The 14,662-nt window shown below is 39.5% G+C and overlaps 1 long non-coding RNA gene across 1 annotated transcript in view; it reads left to right on the forward strand.

The window, feature by feature from the left end:
* Positions 1 to 393: 393 nt before the first annotated feature.
* LOC118099639 overlaps positions 394 to 14,662 on the forward strand; it is a 66,152-nt gene continuing 51,883 nt past the window's right edge. The window contains exons 1-2 of the long non-coding RNA XR_004694322.2: positions 394 to 485; positions 1,017 to 1,275. This is a non-coding gene — a long non-coding RNA (uncharacterized LOC118099639). The remainder of the gene's footprint in view (positions 486 to 1,016; positions 1,276 to 14,662) is intronic.

Raw genomic sequence — 14,662 nt, forward strand, 5'->3', positions numbered from 1 at the left:
CCCTACTTTCACGCAGCATATTTTCCTTTAGACTCTGTTGATGCAGAGGCAGAGATCCTTCATCCTCACATCACCTGCTGCGCCGCTCTCACCGCCGCTTGTTTTAATAATCGTGAGGTCATAACAGTCTGATCCTTTGTGCTTTCTACATCCAGCATTAATTAACGTGCTCGAGCCGTGAGCTGAAAAAACCTCGGAGAAAACCCACAGAGCAAATTAAATCATGTTGACGTGACACCTATAAAAGTGTGTGCACATAGGAATATTTGATTTATTCACCATCGTCAACGGGAAACGCTTGAATGTATTTGAATGTATAATGGCCTAAGTCAGGCATTTTTCAGGGGGGGAGATGTAGTTCTTCAGCCACACCACAGGGGGAAGCACCCACCACGTGAGCGCAGGTGATCGTGTGGCTGCGTGACAGAACAACCTGCTGATTAAAAACAACAAGCATGGGCTGTGTCATTGCTTTTCCTAAACAGGTCAGTTTGTGTTCCAACATCACAATGTTTCATAATGAGCCTTTTTATATTGTTGTAACAAAGAAGATGTAGCTGCTTCTGTTTGGTGAGAGATGATTATATTCTTAGTCTGCTGACTAACAACCTAAACAATTTAACAAGATGGCGGCCACTTGTCACTGTGACGCTTTTTGACACGTTGACCTTCACTGTGAGTGTCAGGTGAAGCTTTGAGTGTAGTAAAGTTGTGTAAATACTTCAAGAGAACCATGCATTTTTGTTAACGGGCTCTCATGAAATGGATTAAATGGCCAAAAGAGGTTAACTGAGTCCTGTGTGTTGTTATATGTGATGAAAGGGTTTAAATATGGAGTTAAAATCTGAAAAATGGGTTTCCTACGGTGGCCGAGAGAGCTCAGAACACTGCAAATTAAGAAAACACATGCGCATTCCTTTTTCTCAGCTCTTTGTTATTATGCAGATATTGGAAACAGTTGCCAAGGTGTTGTTTAAATGCTCTTAACACGTAAATACAACACATTTTGTTTACAGCCTCCTATGTTTTCTGCACATTCCAACTTCAATGGAAATGAACTCGCTGAAGTCGGAACAACGACTTCTCAACTCGAGAGATTTGACCTTCTGAGGTGAAGAACTGTGCGATGGACGAAGCATCTCCACTTCCTCCCACTGTCGAAAAATGACGCCAAAATATCCCAGATACCGACGTTGCCATCGCCAGAGTCTGTGCACTGTGTGCAGTAGCAATCAGGGGAATGGAGCAGCAGAAGCAAGGTCCCGTCTGCAAGTCGTGAGTCTGTCTCATTTGTCCGTTTTTAATCGTTCACCCTGTTTTTATAGCATCGATTAACTAGTTCAAACCAAACTTAGTGGAAAGTTAAAAGCTTGAATATACATCAGTGTGGTAAGAGCTACCTAAACTGACAGAAACCATCATTGACAAAAATGTATTTGATGGGTACTTTGACTTTTTAATTTGGTCCATGTCCCATTCACTGTCATGGAGGAGATTCGACTTATGACCTATACTGCAGCAAGCCACCATGTGCTGATAGAGATCCCATGCCATCTTATTCATCTTTATATATTGTCTGTGGTCAAGATACACATTGACAGATCAAATATTCCCTTTCAACTAAATAGCAGTTTTGTACATTTGTATTCTGTTTTATACCAGTGAGTTCACATGAATGTTCAATATGTGCCTGGAAATGTGTCGGTGTTAAAGCAGGAAATGGGAACAGAGACTAAGTTTGTGTTTGGAGAAAAGAAAAACAGTTTGTTTAATCCTGTTAAGATAAGATAAACTTTATTGATCCCGCGCCAGAGAAATTCAGTGTGTTCAATAAGGACAGAAAACTACCTGCTGAGTGAACACAACCAGCGTCTCCTGTCTCTGCTTCTCCTCCAATAAACAGGTTTGTGGCCTGTAACATTTGGGGATGGTTCCAAAGTTTTAACAAGACTTACTTCTTTGTCTCGACCATCCATTCTCTGCACAGATTATGAACATAGACTATCTGTAAAAATGGACGTGTACTGCGGGTATGCTCTCAAATCACCAGCAGATGGCGACTCCATTGGTTGCAAAACGAATCTGAGAAAACGACTAATGCTAACTTGATTTATATCATCAGTAAACACATTCCTAAGACGTTTATGATAAGTAAATCACTAGTTTAAAATCTTCTTCAATAAAGCATGATATTTTTTTTTGTAAATTATGATCCCATCTAGAGAAAAGTAGACAATAAAGTACTGTATGCATTGGGGTGTTGATACCGTGCGATTGACCGCTAGTATCATCCAATGGGTGGAGGCCCCCGCTCATCCAAAGATGGTTTCAAAAAACCAATCTGGTGCTGGACAAAGTGCCAAACTCAAGCCTTCAAAATGGCCGTTCACAATCCAATAGGTGACGTCACAGTGGGCTGCCACTTGGATGTGACAATGTGTTTGAGTTTGATGAAACCAAGTCAACTTTGATTTATTTTTGCACTTCTTTAACCCATTAGGCTGGAATGCAACATATGCAGGTATATACCTTTTTAGACCAGATGTGACGTTTGCTTACTTCTCCCTTTAGAGCCGGATGAGACGTGTGCATATATCTTAATTTGCAGAAATACTATGAGGCAAGGCAAAATGCATAATGGGAAATCTAGTGTGTTTGTTAGTGCCCTTAGTCTGCTGAAAAGTAAAGTCATATTTCAGACAACTGCTGACAATCTAAGCAGAGTGCTATTGAAGCACATTATAGAAAACACTAGGTGGTCGTTTTCAAAGAATGCTCAGATTTCTTAGGGCCTTTTTATTCAGCGCTATAGGTTTTAAGGGTTAAGTACGTTAACGTTAAATCTTTGCACAGTTTTTTAGGATTTGTCTATAGATTCATGTTTGGGGCTCAACTCAGGAAGCAAAATTAGGAATGCAAATACTGTTGTTGGCGATTTGAAATGAGTGACAGATGGTGAATGACAAAGAAAGTGACTATAATATCAAGAAAACAAAACAAACAAAGACAACAGAACATGTCGGACTAAGTGATTCGACAGACAAATCAATACATCCATCTCTGAGCACATGAGAAGAACAGCAACCACAAAGCATCAATAATGAAAGTGTAAGAATTCTCTCTTGTGGTACTTCATCTCCTCCTTTGGGACAGGACTGAGTTCATTATTTCAAGGCAGAAGCTTTGGTTGCTCCTTGCAGCGTGGATGCTACACATTCGGTTCTTCTTCGTAGTGCACGGCTCGGGGCCGATATCAACTGGCAGTAACTGATCTTCCATATGCAAAACTGCAGCGTGAGAGACCTCAACAGTTGAGTCCAGGGCAGTCGGTGGAATCGGGGTCAAAGCGATGAGTGAGGAGACGGGAAATGTTTTTAAGCACTGATAATATCTCTGAGCTTTGGGAAGGGATCAATGCCAATCCCCCGATTTGCTTACATGGATTTGTTTCCACTGGATGCTTTATACACTTACATGCCTTGGGATGTGATTTTAAAGAGAGTCCTTGACATTTTGATTTTTAGTTGGCTACAGGCTTTACACTTCCCCTATTGTGAGAAAAAGCACACACCGGCCCTTCAGTGTCTCTGCAATTTCCTTTTTGGACCAGGAATTTTATTTCCAACAGCCAGTAGAGTGAGTATCCACGGAGAACGGTCCGATTTGTGGTCTAAACAAGCTGAGAGGAAGCTGGAAATGTTCATGGTCCTCATCTATCAACAGTCAAATTGATCCTCTTCCATGTTTCCCTTGTGATGTGATTTTCATGGATGAGAGTTTTGTCTGGTGGGGGCCAAAAAATAAATGACAGGTTGATTACAGCCGTTCAGAGAGTCTCCGTTTTCCACAACTTTCATTTAAAGGCTGCGAGGTTTAAACTGTAAGAAGAAAAAAAAAATTGAGAACAACTGCATTCATCAGCAAGGTTAGTGGTGAGCACGGCTGCAATTTTAGGTATTTATGTTCATCTTCACTGAATACAAGTCACTGTAATTAAAGCTCGCTGGTAGCCTTGGTTAAAGCTTAAGCAACTACAACACAAACTGTACCAGAAAATGTGATTTGACAGTTTTGAATATATATTTGTTGAAGATGAGTGTGTAGCTGCTGATAATCAACAGGGATTGAAGGGCTGTTCAAAGAAATATCTAACTATGTATTTCTTTAAAGCTAAATTTCAATGCTCTGCACATTACAAAGTCAAAAAATCAGTGTCTGAAAAGGATGTTTCAAAACCCGACTAGTTTGTCTCGTTACCTTGTTCTGCGCCATGATTGGCTTCGGTTGTCGCTGATTCGTCTAGATGCTAAATATCGAGCTGGAGAAGGCGGATGTGTCGCTGAGCCTCTCGAAACATCCACACATAACACATAGCGTCTGGAAACTGCAGATTGAACGCCAATTTGGCTCCACTCAAGTACTTTTTTCATCATGTACCTCAGTGGAAAATCGGGCTGAATTGGATGAGAAGATCGATCCATCTCTCATATCTGTCAGTCAAACATAATAAGTTGAGGTTTCACAGACTACTCGACTACTTGACCTTCAAATCCACTAGTTGACACTGTGCATTGCTGTAGGCCAGTGTGGTTTTAGTTTTTCTGTGGATGTAGCACAGTGCAGTAATACGGCAGGGACAGTGGCAATGCATCGACAGTAGATATGCAGCAGGGGGTGCTGTTGTTGAAAAGTAGTTGACAAGTCATAGACCTGGTTGTTGTGCGTGACTTTAAGTTCAGATACATACTTGCTTTTAACTACACGTATGCATCATGGCTGCCTTGTGTATCCTGCATCTGTTATTTTGTGTTGGTTGTGCACATAGGTTGCGCACGTCCTCAGAAATAAATCCAACGTGTCCTTGAGATGCAATACGCACACAATATGGAATAACGTTTACCACCATGCACCTTCTGTATGGTGTTTAATTATGGTGAGCAAGATTTGTATGTCTGCTTGAATAAGTTAATATATAATATATTGATTTGTGTGAGTCACTCACTGTTAATGTTCATTTCAATGAAACGAAACAATTGTGAACGTTGTGCCACCTGTGAACATCCATGTTTATCTGGGAGATTACAACTGTTTCATGCAGTGTTTAACATATTGATGCCGGCCAGCCACAATATTAAAATGAATATAACATTGATTTTCTAATATTTTACTGTAGTCTCCTGTTTTCATGCGGAGCTGCTCACAGCACATTACTCAACCTCCCTCTCTCTCTCTCTCTCTCTCTCTCTCTCTCTCTCTCTCTCTCTCTCTCTCTCTCTCTCTCTCTCTCACATTAAGGGTAAAAAAAAGCATATCTCATGTGATTAATTGACTAGTCGACTACTTTTTGCGAATAGTTGACAACTACTAAAATGCAGTAGTCGTGAATGACCTAAAGCGAAAGCCAAGAGATAGTTAGCTTATCATAAAGACTGGAAACGGGGGTAACAGCTAAATTACCTGTGTCCAAATGTATAAAATAAATTAAAAAAACCCTGCCTTCCAGCACATCTTGAGATCACTAATAAACACATGAAATTGATACTAAACCAAAGCATAAAATACTTGAAGCCATGTCTTTAGTGTGAGATCGTCAGAGAACCAGGGAGATTCCAGACAGTTACCACCTCCTGCCTGGAAACAGTACGGCACATAACCCCCAACCCGTAAAAAACCTCATCTGGGCTTTAACTGCTATCTGTGTTCAATCACTAATAACCTGCTGGCTCCAGGTTCATATTTAACATTCTTTCATGAGAAGAGTATCAGTCTTCTCATCTTAGTTTTGTCTTTGAACTGAATTAGCATATTTCCAAGAAAATCTAAACTGTTCCTTTTAAAGAAAACGCAGAGACTAGACAAAGTCTGCCTGAGTCCTCAACCAATTTGAACAAATTAAGGGTCCAGTTCCCCAGGTCATTTTCAATTTCAGAAGTATCTGTCTCCGTGTCTTCCTCCCAGACCTGCACTTACTTTTCGAAAAAAAGACTAAAATGGTGTCAGCTGAACCTATCGTGAATCTAAAGCAACCTCAGAATTGATCTGCGCTGCTGGAAACCACCCAGAATAGCAGAGGGAGCCTTCACTGTGACTGCTGCTGTCGTTTTTTTTGTCAGCCAGTAATAATAAAGTATTGGATTGAGGCAGGGGCTGGAAGAGTGACTTTCTCCTTCTCCGGATTCAAAAGGAAAGGTCCTGGACCCTCACTACCTGAGGAGCTCCCCTTCAAAGAAACTCAATTTTCACTTTAAAAGGTAGACTGATCTGCCAACCTCTCGCATCGCCCTTCTCTCTTTGGCTGCTTTTCTCCTCTGCTCTCCTCCTGTGTCCACTCAGTTGTTCCCCGAGCCTGGACGAAGGACGATTACACAAATCTGTCACCCAGGAAATGCAGACACTTTATTTCCTCTCAGACAAAGAGCCAGTGATGGGTGATGAGTTCGTAGCTGCTGGGGGATTTGACAGACTCGGGGGGAATAATAAAGCAATTTCAGCCTGCCAGAAAAGTCGGAGGAAGTCGAGGGAAAAACACACACGAGGAAGATATAAATCACTTGTGTGATGGCAACACTTTTCTGGTGGAGAAATGAGACAGTTAAATTGTACAGAAAGATGAGTGGCTTGACCAGAACATAGCTGCGGTGCAGAAATTACACAGCAGCCAAATAAAGATGTATTGTAAAGGTTGAGCACTCAGAAATACAGCTTTTGTGTGAGGAGAATTTAACAGCCTCTCGCAGAATAATTATGTTCACAGACAGACATGAAGAGACACGGAGATGTATTAACTCTGCATAAAAGCTAATACAACATTAACTAATACACAAAATTAAACTCAAATATTCCTCTTTTTTCAAATTTCTTCATTTCATGCAGACATGTATTCACTTAATAAAACCCTAATACATTGTAAACAATTAAATCAAAAATATTCCTCTACTTGTTTTACATTACTTAACATTTTATTGGTATAGTTAACTATTTAACATGTCAAATATTTATATGTAGTTGTACCGAACAACCTGTACTGGCATTATTGTTATGTTCATTGACAGACATTCAATGAAGACACACAGAAATCTATTCACTGTTCATAAAACTGTGTATTGTAGTATTCCTCCATATATTTCACATTGCTATATATTTTATTCCATGCTATTATTAAATAATCATAATTTTAAATAATTAATATGGATTTATAGTAGGATTGAACATGTACTTGTACGACTGTTTAATTTTCTCCTAAATTCAATGACAACACTAATTTGTTCACTGTGCCTAGAAAATATTAGACAATATATAAATGTAATTCCATGAGTATTTCCCTATATATTTGATATTACTAAATATTTTAATACATGTTATTGTCAACTAATTAACATGTAAAATATTCAATATGGATATATATATATATATATCTAGTCGGATTGATTTAATAACATAAATCCCCCCCTAGCCCCCCTAGGGTCAAGTGGGAGAAAAATAGGTAAACTGTGCCTTCAGACAGATTGTAAAGATGTACGTCATGTCAGTGTCATGTGTGAGTGTCAAGTGTGGAAGCACGGTGAAGCCAGCTGCCCCTTGCATTTTTGTTGCGTGTCTATTTATGCTTATACGGTAAAGTGGTACGGCTAGTTGGAGCTGCAAAAATGACAAAAACACAACTATATTTTATCATTATCCTTAGTTTGATATATATTTCTCTTCACTATGTCTATGACTATGCTTATTTTTGATTTAATTAACTTTTCTGATATTATTGTTATTTTCACCAACAGACATTCAGAAAAAGGACATTTATATTCTACTATATACAAACTATAGGAATTATACAGATGGAATTATATGAGCAAAGTATTTCTCTCCATATTTTACATTACCGCTTGTTTGATTTCAATATGCAATCAACCATTTATCATTTTAAATATTTAGGATTTACAATATATTTATAATTCTCTTCATTTAATGACATGTGATGGTATTATTGGTATGTCCACTTACTGACAGCCTGGGTGTTAAGAAATTTACAAATTACAAACATAATGTAACGTACACTCATTGCCCACTTTATTAGAGACACCATACAATTTAATACAATCCAATACAGCAGCTCTGCCATAAACTGTACCTCGGTGCGGCCTATAAATTTCCAGTCTTTGTTGACGCTGTCAGAAGGTGATAACTCTAGTTTATGTTGGTTATTGAGCTCATGGAGAGAAGTGTTGCTGTATTTGATTGCATTATGCTAAAAGGTTAAGTCTTATCCTTGATGTTTAGTGTCTGAACTTGACCAAGACACTTTGCACAACAAGAATATTTGTTTTGATTTTGAGCCGTTGACTTTTCAGATTACTGGGTATTCTTCAATTTTCTATTTGACTTTGTGAACCCAAAAATATATTTATATTGGGGGGAAACAGTGTTTGAAGTTGTCCAACTTAAGATTGACTTTTGAAAAGACTTCAAACCACACAAACTCAGATGGTTTTCCGTATTAAATATTCCAGTGGTATGTAAACTTCAATATTTATATACGATTGAATTTCACAATAAGGAAAAGCTCAATTTAGAAATGACTTTACAGTTGTACAGTTCATCATTAACTCTTACTGTTTGAGTGGGAGAGGACCAAAGTAAGAAATCCGCAGCAGTCATGACAGCAATGCCTTGTAAATGCCCCAAACGTCATCATATATCCTACGGCCTTTGTGTCCCTGCCACTGTCTGAATCTCAAGGTTGTTTTCAAAGTGTCAGTAGAATCACAGCAGTCCTTGCCGTTTGGATCGGTAGTGAGCATGTGCACGCTAGCGTCACACAACATTAGGCTGAATTTAAAAACTAGAGGCTGACTGAGAAGAAGAACTGGCAATGGAACGACCCAAATACAGGTAAGCGAGCTATAGGGCACCTTGTTATCTACTGATAGATATCTGATCTATTCGGTACTTGAACTGGGGCAGCCCGCCCTATTCTAATTTGTCCTGCCACAGTTTCAAAATGAACCCAATTTGTTTTTTACGCTTGGTGCGATTTGCATGCTATCATGTGCTTGAGCTGCTGCGAGCTGCTGTGTGCTCACGCTTTGGTCCATAATGTTTCTACCGTCCATGCAGACAGTCAGACCTCAGTATTTCAGCTGCAGTTGTGGCATGCAATGCAGTTCTTATGTGAGAACTTATCTTTCAGCCTTTAGTCTGTGTACAAGTCACTCGGAATCTATTGAGCGTGAGAGTGACCTTCATGCACGTGCAAGTGTTTTCCCATTACCATCATAGATTGAATTAATTCTGTTGGAATCTCTGGATTCTGAAAATTAGATGTAATCTCAAGAATTATGACACAATTTACCTTTTTTGTGCAAGAAAAACATCAGACAAACTTTGTTAAAAGTGAATAAAAATTTCATCAGAAAGCTGAGTTATTTATTTGTAATCTCCAAACCTAAAATGATGAATTCCAAGCCTGGAGAGCAAAGTAATTTTGTGAGTCTAAATCAATACAAAAAAAGCAAAAATAAATTATTTTGGATTAAATTCTCTGTTGAGAGAATGAATCGTCAAAGATAATATACACATCCAAATATATAAATGCATATACACTGTATATTTCATAAACAGTAAATGTTGCACATATTTAAAATTGTGTATTATAATTATAAATGTATATATGTTTATTGCTTGTATAATGTTAATTAATGTACAATTACACATACAAATTCATACTTAATCTATATAAATGCAAGCAAGCGAAGGGTAATAAGAGTTTGTCAGAACAAAATGAGCAGTTCCTTATTATGTTCAGCTCTAGGTCACTCTTACATTGCCTCTCGGAAAATAATTTGCACTGAAGGCAGCATCCGCTGCGATTCATGTATTTTTGCAGTTGAGACAGTGAAGGAAAATATTAGTGAAATAACATTTATGACTACATAACAAAACATGGGGCGGTGATCATATATCACTGAAAACAAAGCAACATATCTCATTACAGCACGACTGTCACCACAGCATGGCTCTGCTGTGGGGAGCATCCAGCAAATATAAATTGCTTTAGTCAGAGGCGACACCAGACAACTTTCTCGCTCCATATTGTAAATCCACTGATACAGAGAATATTTGGAGAAACAGTGTCACATCGATATTTCACAATGACAGCAGCAACTACAATCAACCACCCCTAAGCTTTTGGTGGCGTTTTTGTCCTGACATCCCATTCATCTTTAACTGTCATGTTATAAAGTTCCAACAGGAAAAAAAGAAGCTTTTCTTTCTCGCTCACCAGCTCATACTGCCCACCTTACACTCTGTGTTGTGTGTGAGGCCACGTGGCGACGGCCGCCTTGTTTGATTACAGAAATTGTGTGCTCTTTATCATGTTAATGGGCGCCTTTCAAAAACGGCACCTTCTAACCTTTGTGCTCAAAGTGCATTAAATTCTTTTGAGATTCAGCTTTAATGGCAAAGCAGACTGCATAATCAACTGCAGGTTGACATTTAAAACATGAAAATTGCAAATTGGAGAGCTGTGTGTGTCCACTGGGTAAATGGTAGCAGTGGTGTTTGGTGGCGGGGAATGAGGCCGACATCTGCTGAGAAATGAGTTTAAGCTGCATCCCGGAGGCAGGATGCTTAAAGTAGCTGTCCTGCTTCTTTTTTTTTTTTCAGACATGGGCACTTTGGATTTATTTGACAGTTCACAGCAGGGAGAGGTAGAAAATAAAGAGAGAGAATAGAGAGAGTTTAACTTTTAACTCTCATAATGATTTAAAGTGATGCAGCTTCATGGATTACGAACGGACTTTATCCTGATTCCTATGCAGCTCAGGTTTGTACTTACAAATTAAAGGACGCAAGGGGATAGAGCTGGTTTGATTAAGAGTGGTGCAGTGAGGAATTCACACACACACACGCGCGCGCACACACATATAAACAAACACAAACCTACACTCCTGTTCACACGCACAGTCTCAATGGTACGATTCCACTCTGCTGCACCTCAGCACACAGTGCAGCTCTCTGGTTCAACAACTCCCTCTGTGGGGAGCAGGGGAGGCTGCTTCAGCCCAGCCAACCATTGGAAACTCATTATTACAGTACTAAGTGATGGATCATTTCCAAATGATCTCCACGTACACCCCCACAATTAAGCCACCAGCAAGGCAATTACAGATCAGCAATATAGCGGTGGGACACTGATATATTGCCGGGCTTTAACCTTTGGGCTCGTGGACAGATTACACTTATTAAGCCACAGCGTTATTGGACCAATAAAAATCGTTGTGCGGCCATATCAGCCCACATAACTGCAGAGTGGACATTCCTCTTGCTGGGGGGACTGTGCTGGTCGAGAGAAGCAGGTGGAAGGGGTGTTAGAGGAGAGGGCAGAGATGGAAATACGAGAGGCCAGATAAATCTCTGCTCTCTTATAGCTTTCAACTCATCCCTTTCATTCTGGCAACAGTTAGGTAAGATGCATTTTGTGTTTTGGCCACAAGGCTATTCCAGACTTTTAGTTATCCATCGGCCCAGCACTGTCACTCAGATTAAAAAATATGATGGACTGTCAGCAACATATTCGTGTATATACCTTTCAAGAGCGGACGCGACATTTGGGAGCTTCTTCCTTGAGAGCAGAACAAGACGTTTGCGTCACATCAATGATGTCATTGTTTTTAAGACACGTGATTGATTTAAATAAATTGTGATTTCCTGAAATACTCACTGGAAAGGCAGAATTTATCAGTGGAAATGTAGTTTGTTTTTTATTTGTGAGCGCTATTAGCCTGCAAAACAGTTTTTAAAGTTTCTGAATCTTGGTGATGATCTAAGTGACGGGAACGATACTGAAGCAGATGAAAGCCAAATGCTTAAACTAGGAAATGGTTTTATTTCATATCTCTATCTAAGTCAGAGGCTGAGAAATTCTGTCTTCAGAAAACCTTCAGGTTTTATGAGGCTGTTTTCAAACAATGCTTAGCTTTTAGAGCACGTTTTATTTGTGCCTTAGGTCTCAATGGGTTAAACCAGAGAAATTTGTGTTTTCATATACAGGTGTCTGCACATTAACAAGTCTCAGTACACTGAGATACACATATAAACACACATACGTTTTGCTGCAGTAATGGTCCTGTAGCTACTTAAATAAGTTGACTGATGGAATCTGGGTCAATTTTAGGTGAATCGAAAAACTTTTGCTTGCAAACCGAATTTAAATATGTTTTGAATTTGCTATCTCTCTAATTTATGCCTCCTACTGGCCTCTTGGTAACAGCAGGGGCCCAGACTCATGGGTATTGCAGTGTTTAGACCCCTCTGACATTAGCATATAGCTCCAAGCGTCACTGTGCTGCTCCTGTGGCTGAAATAAAGAAGCCCTAAACTACTTGGGTGTGAGGAAATCATTGTGTTAGATTTGAACCAAACTTTACAAACACTGTAATTCTCTGAGGAAGAAACACTCAGAAGTCAGATGTATTTTGCGTCTCCACAGAAACAAACGTAGGCTGCCGAACCATGACTTACACAATATCCACTGTGACACTAACTTGTGGGCTAACTCGCATGAAGCTATCAGCTGAAACTCAAGGTGACAAGATGATGGGAGAGAAATGAGTGTAAATTGGGTGGATGAGCAATGAATCCATGCACAGCGCGGAAAACACACACACACACACACACACAAAAGAACAGTGAGTGAGCAAGTTACGCACTGATGAAAAAATGAAACAAATTGAAAGAGAAAAGATGGAAATAAACTGACAAGTTTTTCAACAGTAATGACGACAGTTAATTCAAGACAATTAATTCCAAGCCATGTGCGGCTGCTAAGGTCCTTAATTAACTGCAGAGGAGGGAAAGATGTGAGTTTGACAGCAGCGCCTTCCTCTTTCTTCTCTGTGGTCCTACTACTCTTTATTTTTTATTAAAACACCCACATATGCTAACTTAACTTGAAACATTTAAGAAAATATAAAGGTATTATTTGAAGATTCTAGGGAACAGGTAGGAATGTCAGTTCTTCAAACTGCAAAAAAAGATCTCTTCTTGTTCTCAATTCATTTTGAAAGACAAGTTACATAAAGATATGGTTAGTCATCATTAACTGTAACTGTACCTAGTTTTAGGGGTTCATTAACAATTTAAATGAGATTATTTTAATGAATTTCTCGAGAGTGGTCATTAAAGTTTTTTTTCACAAAGATTCTGAAACATTAATGCCAGAAATAAGAGCTAAATCTCAAATGGAGAATAAAGCAAAAATGATGCTTTCTTCTTCAACAATAATGGCAAACTGAACCTTTTTATTGCAGGAATGGTGGAATCCATGCTTAAAAATCTTGGGAGGCTTTTGTTTTTATGATGCACATTTATTTTAAGCAAGCACGTGCTTACAGCTTTCTTGCCTCACGACAGTAGATCACCGGAAGATTTAAATACTGTTTATTCCATCCTCATTTCTCAGCAGACAAGGACACAACGGAACCACACATTCTGTTTGTTTGATGAGAAAATTGCTAGCTATGATTTTTTTATCAAGAGCTTAAATGCAGCAGTAGAGTTGGACTTTATCTTTTATTCAGCAGTGACAGTAGCTAATAAAGATGCCTTTAAGCAAAGTAACCAACAGAAAAACAATAAGGCAGTAGACCACTTGCTAAGTCGAGCTCTAAATTTACTTGAGTCCCAACTCAGCTGTCAATAACGTTTCGCCCCATATTTACAGCACCAAAAAATTCATTAAAACCAATCTTACCAGAAAAAATGAACACTTGAACTTACATCAGCGTAGAATGTTGTGTTCACACCGAATGTGATTCGAATTTTCGCGGCGCCCTAAACTGGCCGCAGGACAATTCGTGTTTATTTAAGTTAATCGCGCGAATAAACACCCTTTTCTCCTCCAGAAGAGAGGAGGACCACTGGCTGAAGCGATCAAGTTGCTGTGTTGTTACATGTTACCACCGGCTCCTACAGGAGCTTTGTCTGCATGACTGTTGTTTCCAGCGCTACCTGAGGCTGAGCAGTGACCGGTCTGATCATCATCTAGCTCGGGTCAGTGCCAGGACGGAGTCCGCCGAGTTTCAGTCTCAGCGCTGATTGGATGACGCAACATCATCACATGAATTTGACGCCCGAGTTCAAATATTTCAAGTCAAAGGTCGGGGTTGTGTCTAGACTCCTCTTTGCGTTGACTGGATTGAACCATGGGTCATGCTCTGCCTAGGAGGCTCAGTTTCCGTTGCTATTTGTGTAGCAGGATTATTAACAGACAATCTGCTAAACTGATTTTCTTGGAACCTGGTGGAAGGATGGTGTATTTTTTTTTTTCAACATTGCCCCTTTAGACATTTCACAGGCTCAGTAATTCTTGGATCTTGAAGAAAAGAACAAGGCATATTTAAGGGAATGACATCTTTGAGTGTGGGCACTTTGGTGCAGCTTGATTGAATTTAAGGACTGTTGGGGCTGTGCTCTACTGAGTGCCACTTAATGAGGCTGGTGGTGGTGCAGGAGGAAACAATAGCCCTGCCTCTTTAACTGACAATTTTTGCCTGCATGAGTGCAAAATGGCAATAGCTCTCGAAATATCCTGAGCCAATGTTGCATCACTCACTTGCTTGGTTATTCAGTCAAATACAGCAATGTAGAATCAAGAGAAGGAAAC

This window comes from Hippoglossus stenolepis, chromosome 20 (assembly GCF_022539355.2).
Source record: "Hippoglossus stenolepis isolate QCI-W04-F060 chromosome 20, HSTE1.2, whole genome shotgun sequence".
NCBI lineage: Eukaryota > Metazoa > Chordata > Actinopteri > Pleuronectiformes > Pleuronectidae > Hippoglossus > Hippoglossus stenolepis.